The sequence below is a fragment of the Molothrus aeneus genome, chromosome 5 (genome assembly GCF_037042795.1).
Source record: "Molothrus aeneus isolate 106 chromosome 5, BPBGC_Maene_1.0, whole genome shotgun sequence".
In the NCBI taxonomy this organism is placed as follows: Eukaryota; Metazoa; Chordata; class Aves; order Passeriformes; family Icteridae; genus Molothrus; species Molothrus aeneus.
The window spans coordinates 24621658-24633266 of record NC_089650.1 but is presented as its reverse complement, the minus strand read 5'-3'; the positions used below and the strand labels follow the sequence as shown (position 1 = coordinate 24633266).

The 11609-nt window shown below is 38.4% G+C and overlaps 2 long non-coding RNA genes across 2 annotated transcripts in view; both read left to right on the top strand.

The window, feature by feature from the left end:
- The first annotated feature begins 6859 nt into the window (after positions 1-6859).
- Positions 6860-10105, top strand: LOC136556362 (uncharacterized). The gene is made up of 3 exons (XR_010783666.1): positions 6860-6960; positions 8909-9042; positions 10046-10105. It is a non-coding gene; the product is annotated as an uncharacterized lncRNA (long non-coding RNA).
- Positions 10106-10935: 830 nt separating this feature from the next.
- The window catches only part of LOC136557193 (uncharacterized), an 83580-nt gene continuing 82906 nt past the window's right edge, over positions 10936-11609 (top strand). The window contains exon 1 of the long non-coding RNA XR_010783741.1: positions 10936-11259. This is a non-coding gene — a long non-coding RNA (uncharacterized lncRNA). The remainder of the gene's footprint in view (positions 11260-11609) is intronic.

Genomic DNA, 11609 nt, shown 5'->3' with positions numbered 1-11609 from the left:
TCCAAAGTCTAAAGCTGGATACATTTTGGGATGACTTTTCTTCCCTTCCTCTGAACTGTCATCTCAGCAGCCTTTCAAGTTGTGTTATGGCCGTTCTTAGGCATTTGAAGGTCTGTCCTTTACTGTCCATAGCATGGTTCTGGCCTCGTGCAGTAAGGGACAGGTCTGGCAGCCTCCTTGTTGTTTTTCTAGGCCACTATGCCATTTGGGCTTATTTTGTAATGAAATACTGAAGTACTACAATGTTAAGTGATGGTGTAGGGTTTAGAAGGGCTGTGGCATGGAGATGCTTTGCTCAGTACCTTTAATCACCTTTTGAACTGTAACACTGTTGAGGCATTGGTTTTCCTTCCCAAGGAAGACAAGATTTGCACCATGGCAGTCCCATATGAGTAGGGGAAATCAGTCTTCATCAATCAAGCCAGTAAAGGGGAAAGTGAAGAGAAGGAAACTGCATTTCATTTCATATTTAACTACCCATTATGGCAGGATTTCTGCAAACATAAATATTTCAATTTTTAGGCACACATTTTAAGCAAAATAAAAGTGAATCTTCTGAGGAGACAAGACCTATTCTATTTTCTCTCCTCGTTTTCTTTGCCTTTAGTGTCAAGGAACTGCATACCAACCTGCTTCTGGTGCTTTGTGCCCACGTCCCTCCTGACTATACTCTCACTTTTATGACCCGAACAGCAGTCCCAGAAGTTCCTTTCTCAGGGGTTTATGAGATGTATCTGTGTTGTGACTCACCTGCAGCACTCCAGGCATCCCGTTGGTTGGTGACCACGGAGCTGTAAGGAGCAGCAAACAGACCTGAACTGAGCAGCTCTGGATGTGAGCCCTAAGCAGGAGCTGGACAAGGGCAGCAGCAGCAGGAGCAGTCTGGTGTGCACCTTCCAGAGAACACTCACAGTTTTACAGAGCAATAACACACCTCAGAAGAGATGCTTGGTAAGATTGCTCTGCTGTGTGCTTGAGGGGTGTTCTTCGCTGTAGAGCTTTAATAAGCTTGAAGGAATCATAGTGTCTCCTCCACAGCCTGCCTGCTCCATTTATTCTCTTGCTACCTGAGGACAAAACAATGCTGGGTGATTCTATTTGGATCACACATTAACCAAATATCAATCAATGACTTAAAATATAAGTAATGCTAGCTGCTAAATAGAGAATTGTGTTTCACAGAACTATTTAAAACTGTCTAACCAAATGAAATTAGCAATAATTTCTTAAGAGGTTGGTTTTTAGCTTATGTCTATCCTTTGTTTTCTGCAGTTTTGTGCATCTATAAATTCTGCCAAGTCTGTTTTTGTTGACAGGCAATATTGGTCTTCCTGTGAAAGTTTTATTTGCTTCCTATGAGATTTCTTGGTAAAAGTTTAGTTATGACTTAAGCTTAAAAAATCCCGCCTGTACTGTTTCATTGCCTCTGTGATAACCTTGAAGATCTGTGTGATCCACATGCTACCACCTGGGTGTTGAAGCAACGGCATTTCTTTTTAAAAATGAACACAATTATTAAGAAATATAAAAGACTAAAATAATAAAAGGTAAATATGTATATATTCCTACATTGAACATGGGATTCTTATGTTTTAAAATAGTTTTAGCTGTATACTTTGTAGCAACTTCTTAAAATTTATTTTCATTTAGCTGTGGATTCCCCTTAGTCATCTATACTAATGCAAGCAGCAGTCCCCATTCAATGCAGAAGGCTTTTATGAAGTTGTAAGGGTAAGAATAGTGTTTTTGCTTTTTAAATTTTCCCTTTTGTTGGCAAACACATATTGGAAAGAGAGAGAATCGGCTGGCAATGTCCTTTCTTGGTGTTTAATGAAATGCTGTTAAAAATCATTAGTATGACAGAATTTATGTCCTTCCAGCAGATGCAACAGAAATACAAATTTTGTTTACAATAACACCATTTCACCATTTATTTCCCTTTTTACACTTAATGATAAACACACTATTTCTTGTGTAAGAAAACCATTTCTCTTCCTCATATACCCTGTGAAGTAATAACAGCCATTAGTTCCTTGGTGCCAGTTCTGCTGGTACTAATGAAATCTCTTCTACTGATTTATCTTGTGGTTAATTTTACTTTGGAGCCTTGGAATGACATAAACATTGATTGTAATTTCCATAGGTTTTGTGCCTGAGCTCTTTCCCATGTTGTGTTCTCTGGTGCATACACTCAGGCCACAGCCTGTCCCTCTCAGGGGTGTGTGTCGGAGGTCTCTCCCTTTCACCAGAAGTCTCTTTTGACAGTACCTGGGGGAACACTGTGTTTAACCTCTCCACCCCAAAGTTTAATTTTAGCAAAACTAACAGTTCAGAAAGTGATTAATGAGGGTGGTAAGCAGGCTGACAAGGCAGATAGTATTGACTTCATTAACCTGCTTAACTAGGGAACTGGGTAAAAAAACCCATAAAAATTAAATGTAACCTCTAATGCTTCCTTGTCATGTGGTATAGGAAGTGAGAATCACTCACAGTAAATTATAGTTCCAAAGAAAATTTATGCCATTATGATAAATGTGATATAAATAGGTAGATAGGCTGGCTTTCAGTGCAGCCTTTTACTAAGTCATTGTCCTGCCCCAGATTGGCTGTACTGTAGTGATTTATAGATAATTTCTTGTAATGAATGAGCATAATTCTGGTGGAACTTGAAAACTGGTAGCAAAGCTTGTTTTTAAAACATTTCTTTCTCTTAGTGATACAGTAGAAGCTGAATCTAAAATAAGCAGTCTCCTCCTTTTCTCCTTCAAATTCATTTGGAAGGAACACAACATTTGACTCTAACAACCTATAGAGGTATAAAAAGGCAGATGTCCCTCTGTTTGCAGTCTCCATCTTAATTAATTAGAAAAGCTGAGGAGCTATTTGGGTTTGTAGATTTTTTGAACCACAAGTTGGAGATTAGCAGTCTCATCTGTGGTGATGCTTGTCTGCATCTTGGAAGAGAAACAGAATTGAAAGGGCTCTTAATTTTGGGTTAATTTTTTATAATAAAAGTAAATTTTTTTGAAAGTCAAGTCAGGAAATGGAAAAAGGAATGTTCTCAGGGTAACACTAGCTCAGCCTCTTTGCACAAATAGAATTTTTTCCCCAGTAGATTTCTAAAGCTTATTATATTACCATTTGTTTTGCTCTGCATGGAAGAAATTCCCTTCCTTGCAAGGTATACACTGCCTTCTGTACACTGTCAATAGCTAAACAGTTCTAATAGCAATGATTAAAGGATCAGATGTACAGTTCAATTAGGAGAAGTGGGTTTTAATTTCCTGAGTCTTGATTGGGGATGGTATTGATGTAACCTTAATTTTAACTGTGTATATGTTTTGAAATGTAAATATAAAACAATACATCCAGAAAATGTCATCAGGCATTTTCTGGAGTGGGATGTATATAATAAAATATATTTTATTATATATAAGTGGGATGTATATAATAAATATAAAACAATACATCCAGAAAATGTCATCAGGCATTTTCTGGAGTGGGATGTGCTAGACTGTGTTTGCAGGAGCAAACAGCAGAGAAATAAGCAGCTAAGTCACTCGATACCCTGTGCTTCACTCAGGTCTGCATCGCAGCCTTATCTTCCTCCCTTTCATCACACACAGCTCATATATCATTCCCCCCCTCCCCCCAAGCAATTTTGTTATCAGCCACAATTATTATTTGCCAACACACTGAATAGAAATTAGAGAACTGAAATTTATAAATTAAAACTGCCATGCAGTTCAACTACGCTCTGCAGGTTTGTGCTCATGAGTTGTGCTGACCGGTGCAAGCTCGGCAATGAGACCATGTAGAAGGACTTCTTAAAGTTCTCCTCGGGTTTTTCTGCACTTGTGGGGACTGAAGAGGTGCCCTCAGCATTGAGTGTGCTGCCCTCTGCTGCTGCCTCCCTGCTCGCTGTAGCCTCTGCTCAGGGGGAGCCGGGCCAGGAGCTGGTGGAGATGAAGCCAAGCCAGAAGCAGTAAGATGCAGGTCTGCCTGCAGCATAACATGGGAACAGGCCATGGGCTGGAGCTTAAATGCAGCCCTAAGCTGAGGGGCCCAGGCAGCAGCACTTTCCCAGCAGCCGATTCCAGGTTACTCAGCAGTGTTACTGGAGCGAGCTGTGAGCAGCCAAAGCCCAGGGTGGGCCAGGAGAAAGGCTGCAGGATGGCTCTGTGCCTCAGGCAGGGCTCTGCCATAGCCCTTCTCTCTAGAGAGGAATGTACCAATCTAAATACAGTTAATTACTGTCTCTTCATTCCCTCTTGAGAAATGGAACCAGGACATGTGGATTTGGCACCAGTGGGAAATTATCCCAAGTAGCATTTGTCTCCTGTTGGCCTCTCTGAAACCCCCCATACAGTGAGATTTAGCATCATCAGAAAAGAAAATGTGGGTTTGAACACTGCAGATCTGATGACAGTTCTGATCTTAGTGACTGTCGAGAGAGAAGGAAGAGGAGGTGCCTTGTGTGGGAAAATAGAGGTGAAGGAAAACTGAGCTGTAGAAAAGTCAGCTCTGAGAATGCTTTAACATTCTCAAGTCTTGTAACAGACCTATGGCAACTCCAGAACTTCAGCTTGGATTTCAGAAAATAAGCTCCCATTAAGTATTTGACACTTCTGCTGCTCCCTGAAATTGTAAATTTTCCCCTCCAGTGTTAAGGTTCATGAATATCAAGAGCAGCCTAAATATTTCACCTTTTTTTATAATTTTGTTTCTGTAGGAGTTGGGAAGCTGAATTGTTTAACATATGAAAAGTGAATAATTAAGAGACCTCAATTCCTTCCTTAATGGATGTGAATGCCAAGAGTAGCTAATAATGAGGAGGAGACTTGCATTTGTTGATTTTTTTTTTAAGAAATGTGAGAAAGAAAGGAGAGAAAAGTGTTTTTCTCTTTTGTTTCCACTGGAAAAGAATAGCAAATAGGCTGCAATGTAATATTACTATTATTGGTCAAAGAAGATATATTGCAATAGTTGAATTCCACAGGTTCATTAAGAAATGGGTAATTGAAGGTCAAACAGTTAAAAAATGTGCCCTCAGGACTCTTTTTGTCCCTGCAGTTCACCCGATGGAATGGTAGCTTTTGCTTCTTCTCAATATTAATAAGGTGATCCATTTTATTTCCTAAAAATGAATTAAAGATGTTGAATTTTCCTTTTTATATGAAGATAGCAGAAAGAATATTAGATAAGAACAAGTCTAGCTGTTATTTGGGTATCTTTCTGTCTGTGAGGAGGACCCCTGTGGTGTTGTATTCAGAGACATTTATTCACTGTCTCAAAGTGAATCTTTTCTCAAAGATCTAAATTTCAGTTGTCAAAACTTTCTCCTTTCAGATATAGCAACTGAAGATTTTGAAGCCATGGGAATAACCTTTGGCTTGAATTTAAATGCATATCTCCATGGACTTCAAACCCAAATGAGACTGCTTTCTACTCAACAGATTTTGCAAGTAACACAGTATAGCTACAAATTCTTTTCAGAACCAGGCCTTGCCCAACCCACCACCACACACACTAATGATTAAGGTGAAAGAAGAACCCTCAGTACTCCAGGCAGACACTTACAGCTCCTTTGTTTACCTTCCCTTGCATTGATTCTTTTTCACTCTACATCAAATTGCATTGTCTTTGGCAGCAACTGGTGCTTGTTTCCATCTCTCTTGTTAACTGAGTTACTCATAACTGTCTCTTGGTTTCATGGTACACAACGCTTTTGCTCCAACTTTGCTTCCTTTGTTTTGGCTAGTGTGCTTAAGAATTCTGAAAGTGTTTTTCTGTTTTGGAAGAGGAGGTCTCTGAAAACACAGGCAAGTCATCACAGCTGGATGTGGCATGACAGTTTTGTTGGCTGTGAGCATGCTGAGGAGCTGTAACATGATTGCACATCTCTGTATAATGTAGATGTGTGCGTACAGGCCTGGCTACACACCATGATCTTCCCTGTGCAGGCTGCCCTAATTCAGGCACTGCAGCTTTTCTCCTACATGAGAGGTTTCTGGGACCATGGCTGTTCATAACCTTCATTGAACATCAAGGAGTGATAATTCAATGTCCTCACAGGCATTCATTATCCTTCTGGTTTCGACTGGGTTGTGGGTGCATTGTGTTCATCTTGGTGTAAGGACTTCTGCAGCACTGGCTGCTGTTAGATGTCAGACAGGAGATGGCCTTGACAGGTGATGTGCTTCTGTTTCTCAGAAAGCTGACCTTCTGAAAGAAGCTTTGCTCAGCCTTCCAGCTGCAGTGCCACAGCAGTCATATAATACTTCCAGGGAATTGCATACTGTGGGGAGTGTGTGTTAAAATGCTTATGAACGGGACATATAAGTGTCATTAACTGACAGAAATTAATCAGTTATATTTACATGTATGCTCCTTACATGACAAGGAGCAGCCTAAGCCAGCAGTTCATCCCATCATGAACAGCAACCCAGTCATGATGTACTATTCTACCAAACCAGAGAACTCATCCTATCCAAGTCTTCACTTGTATCACACTGCACAGTGTTTTTTTATCCAGCACACACATTAAAAAGGAACAGAAACAAAACAAAAAACCCACGAACCCTCAAGGTCAGTCAGTCTAAATAATGACAGGCAATATACATAAACAGAAAAGGACTGGGGAAGGTCTTTCTTATTATGCCAAATGGCAGTCTGGCTATGATTTAATGCATTTGAAATTAAGTCTGTCTCTTCAGCTGTACATTTTTACTAGGTCTGCAGAACAGACTGGCAGACAGTGTGAGCAGATGCTTCTGGTTGGATCAGGATAAATTTCTTTGTGCTGGCTTTTTCTTCTGATAAAATCTTTTGAATCTTTTTGCAGCAGTGAGCTTTAGGTGTTTTCCAGATGAAGTGTTGGACCAAATGAGCCTACTGGTGTATCATTGTAAGGAGTCTGTAAAGGCATCTTCTGTTTAAAGATCTCTGCTTACTGCATAGGTAAAGAACAAATATGACTCTATGACTTCAATATCTTTCTTGTTCTTTTCATTTTTCTCATGGCACCTTAAAAAATGTCTGTTTTTTTGGAGAATTCTTGTGATTTTTTTTCACCCAGTCAGTGCAACATCTGGTCCTTTAGGGATTTACAGTATGTGAAATCAACACCTTATTTCATAACTAACCCAAAGAAAAGGAGATTATGGTTTGGTATTTTTTTTTCTTCAGAATTAGGAGAAGTAGTAACCTACTCTTTTTCCTGCTGCCTTTTATGCATGGGGGTGTTCCTGGACAGTTCTAGTGGTAAGATATTTATCAATAGTCAAACTCATAAAGTCCCAGATCCCTGTTTCTATCCCACAAGTAGACTCTGACAACAGTGACCTTTTCCTGAAGAGTGGGGAAAACATATCATGCAACCATTTATTATGAGCTGTCATCTATCATACTTCAATACAGAACAGTAAAAAAGTACCTCCAGAATGACACGAGGCACAGTATAGCCAAAACTATGGCTGAGTACCATTGACTGAGCATATTAAAAGTGTAATTCATTATTGTTGATGTGAACAGTTCGAAAGCTTAAATTTTTACTTTAAACAAGAAAATTATCCCTGAAAAGTGATTATGCTTCCTGAAAAATTCAAATAAATTGAATTTAATGGAAAGGGACAGAAAAACAAACAAACAAACCCAAAAAAAAGAAAAGAAGTTTAAAATGCCCTTCTTCATAATTCTCTATATGCATGATTTTTTTTGTTCCTTTTTTTTTTTTCCTACTTAGAAGCTTTGTTATCCGGGTCTTTAGTTCTTCCTGCTCCTTTCATATCTTAGCTACTCTTTCAGCAAGAGTTTATGGCCTGTCAGCCATTGCCTTTTTCTTCTTTAATTATGGAAGCTGAAGGCCACTTTGTCTGCCCTGAGTGCTTAATTGAAGGAGGACCATGCTTACTTTTTTGTTCCTGACTAGCTTGCCAAGAGTATGGTGCACTGCACAGAAGGGACAACAGCTTCTTTGGTGATTTCTTTTTAACTAGCATCCTGAAGAAAGGGGGAGCCAATAAGGAGATTATAGTACTCTGTCCCTCATTTATGAAGGATTGTGATGGCCTAACCTATGTTAAGCATGTGTAGAATGTTCTTCAGCTTTTCTTTTACCTTGGTAGAAGATACGAAAAATACTTTTTTTTGAGGAGTTCACTTAACACATCACATATCCTGTGTCTCTCTCTTTTCCCCCATACTAAAAGGGGGAAGGGGTTATATTCACAAAGAAATCCCCTACTTTCTGCTCTTTCATCACTAAGTGATATTTTTCCTCATTAATTTATTTTCAAAGTGTATGTGTGGTCACTTCAATCCATTCCTATAAATCAGCCAGAATGTGACTTTGAACAATAATTATCTCTATTAAAGTTTTATTATTTATTGTTCTTTGTATATTTGCCCCATTTTATATCTGGATGAGTCATTGTAGAAGGCATGTCTTTAAAATTATTCAATACAGCAATAAGATTTCTAAGCAGGGAATTTGAATTACTCTTACAGTATTTATGCTAAAATGACAATCAGACAGTCTAGTTCTACCCTGAGATACTTGCTAAATTGGTAGTGGGATTGAACTTGGCTCTGACTTATCAGAACATGCGGATCTTATGACTGAGTCATGAAGGGTGAACTGTCACATATCAAAGCTTAAGTATTGCTTAAGTTTATCCTTCAATCATTCTCTGATTTGCTCATACTAAAGGAAAAATATTTCCTGTTCTGATAACTTTTATTTTCCCAGGAACAAATCCAATGATGCCAAAGGAAGCTATGGCTGCAGTTTGGTGACAGAATACAAAAAAAACCCCAAAGTGATAATTAAGTTATGCTATGAATATTGGTTATAAATTACGTTGTCTCATGTAAGCACTTGGGACTTCTGTTGTCTTTTTCTTTTTAGTGCATCATTTTTTCACAATATTGGAAGCTTGGCCATGTGCAGAGATTTTCTTATCTAAGGATACCAGCTGTTTACTGGAGGATGAAACTAGTTGTTCCTTTCTCAAGCAATGTCTGTCACAAGGAGACAAAAATGTGTGTATGACTTGATTTGTTTTCATAATGACAAATGTAGTTTAGTTAGGAAAATGATTATAAAAATAGAAACCAGGCTTTGAAAAGCAATTTGAAGATATGGTGTAGATCTGTTATGATCATTTTAAGGCTACTGAGAATATTTCACTTACATAGTTAATCTTTTCAGTGTCTAGCAATAATGTTAATGTGGGAAGCCAATGTTGAGAGTAGGGTGCACGCTTGGCTGATATGCACCCAAATTATATGCTAACTACTTAATGCATTATTTCCATGGAATGAGTACATAGAATGCAAATGTAATATAAAGCTGAGACATTAATCTTCTTCAGAATATACAAGTATCTGCACAGAGGAGCAGTAATCTCATTTAGGCTTTCTTCAAATAATGTTGAGAGAAGATTTTGACTCTCTATGGGTTTAGAGGCATAAGCAACAATTTGAGAGTTAGGATGTATCAGATTCAGGCTACCCTTGAACCACGTTTCAAATCCCAGCCTTGAAATATCTCAAAGCCTCGGCTGAAAGAAGTATTCCTTGTATCAAGGGAAGACTGTCTTTGTATGACACAGACAGGGACTGGGCTGTGTGTTATGCTATTCCTCCACTCCTTCTCGTGGCCAGTGCTGCCCACTGCTACTCTGTATTAATTCTGACCAAATTAAGGAAGCATCCTCTCTGTAGCTATGGAAGAACTCACTACCTGTTGATATCAACAAACTACCTGATATTCATTTAACAAAATGTATGCACGTTGCCTAGACAGACCAGTTACTTCAAATTTACCCAAGGCTTTCATAATGTTCTCAGTACACTGCTGCCTTCTTTGAACATACTTCCACCAAATGAGGATGTGAAGCAGGTGTCATTTAAACAAACAAGTACATGAGAAAAGTAAAATTATCTTGGTCTTAAATATGTTAGTTTGCCTTTTGGCATGCTAGAATTGTAAACTTTCAAGTTCTCTTGGTTCAGTTTTGAGTTTATACATTGTCTTCTGCAGATATTTTGCTCTCTTGACACATGTAAGGCAGAGGCAAGGGGTGCACTGACAACAGCCCAAGGAGATGGCAAGTATATTTTAGCATGAGACTTGCTTTGTGTGCTTTGGTCTAATCAAAATCAGTATGGAAATGCCTGTCTCCACTTTGAGTTTTATTAGTTCACATAAGACTTCACCATTTCACCTCTTTACTTTGCTTGACATATTTCATGATTGTGGCATAAATTAATCCATATCTGTAACAGAAGAAAGCATTGTAGATTATTTAAAAAATCCATTTTTTTAAGGAAAAAAACCCAGAAATTTTCTTCTTGCTTATAAATCCTATGTGTGAATACATTGACACAAATACCACTTTACTTTAGTTGAGGAGACAAACAGAATGTCTACAGATTCTTTGCAGGCTGAGTCTCTCTCACTATGAAGACCCAAGACTTTGTCAGGTCTCTACACTTCTCAGGTGCTGCAATACCAATTTTCAAGGCACCGTTTTAGGATATTTGGATACACACTGTTGGACATGTAGGACTTGGGATGCCTCATGTTTTTTTTTGTTTGTTTGTTTCCAATTCTATAGTACTGTTTTGTCACACTGAGTACAAGACTTCTTTGGGAGATGGGAGGGGCTGTACATAGAGTTAGAGGTGATTGCCCATGTTTTATTAAACACCAGTTTTTGAAGTCCTTCTAGACAATTTTTTCAAAACATGTTGAATTTAATTAATCTTAACCATGTTTAGCTTTGCATGAAAGTGGAGATCTGGTTCTATGTAAAAGAATTTAAACTGAGTTGTCATACTAACATTTAAATCTTTTCTTTCCGGCACAGCACCACTGTGGGTGTGTTACATAAATTGCCACAATGGAGTGTATTTCAGATCCTTCATCTCAGAGGCCATCTGTCATTGAAAGTGGCACATTCAGCTGCCCATCACTTCTGCAGCAGTGTATGCACTAGACAGGGCACATCTCCATGAAGTTAACAGGAGCAGCTCTTTGTACAGCTGACTTTGGAAAGACTTAGTAATCAAGTCACTCTTTCAGATGGGAACAAACACCACAAATAGATTGTTCTATCTGTCCAAAAGAACAAAAAATGCTTTCTGTTTTGTTTCAGAAAAGAGAAAACTAGTTCCCTGAAGGATATTTTTCTACTCAGTAGAATCCAACGTTGCTTCTGTGAGCTCATCTCTACTGTCTCTGACCCTTGGCAGGTAATCACAGAGTTCTAATAAGAAAAATTATCCTCAAGTCTTTGAATGGATCTAGATAGGATTCAACATTTTTATGATTGTTAATCCATATATATTTCTCTCCATTTTCTGTCCACTTTTGTATTTCCTTTAACTTGATGAAGTGGGAGTAAGACAGGCATGATATTGACCATTTTTAATATTACTTGTCTGGACTGTTTTTTGGTTTGAGAATATGTATGCATTTCTGTATTTGTCTAACTTTTCCTTGTTCTGTGTTTAATGCAAATTCTGTAAGTTGTTGAAAGAGGAACTTGACAGTGTGGATGTGTACTCATAATTTGCTCAAAGAATTTCAACTATGGGTCAGA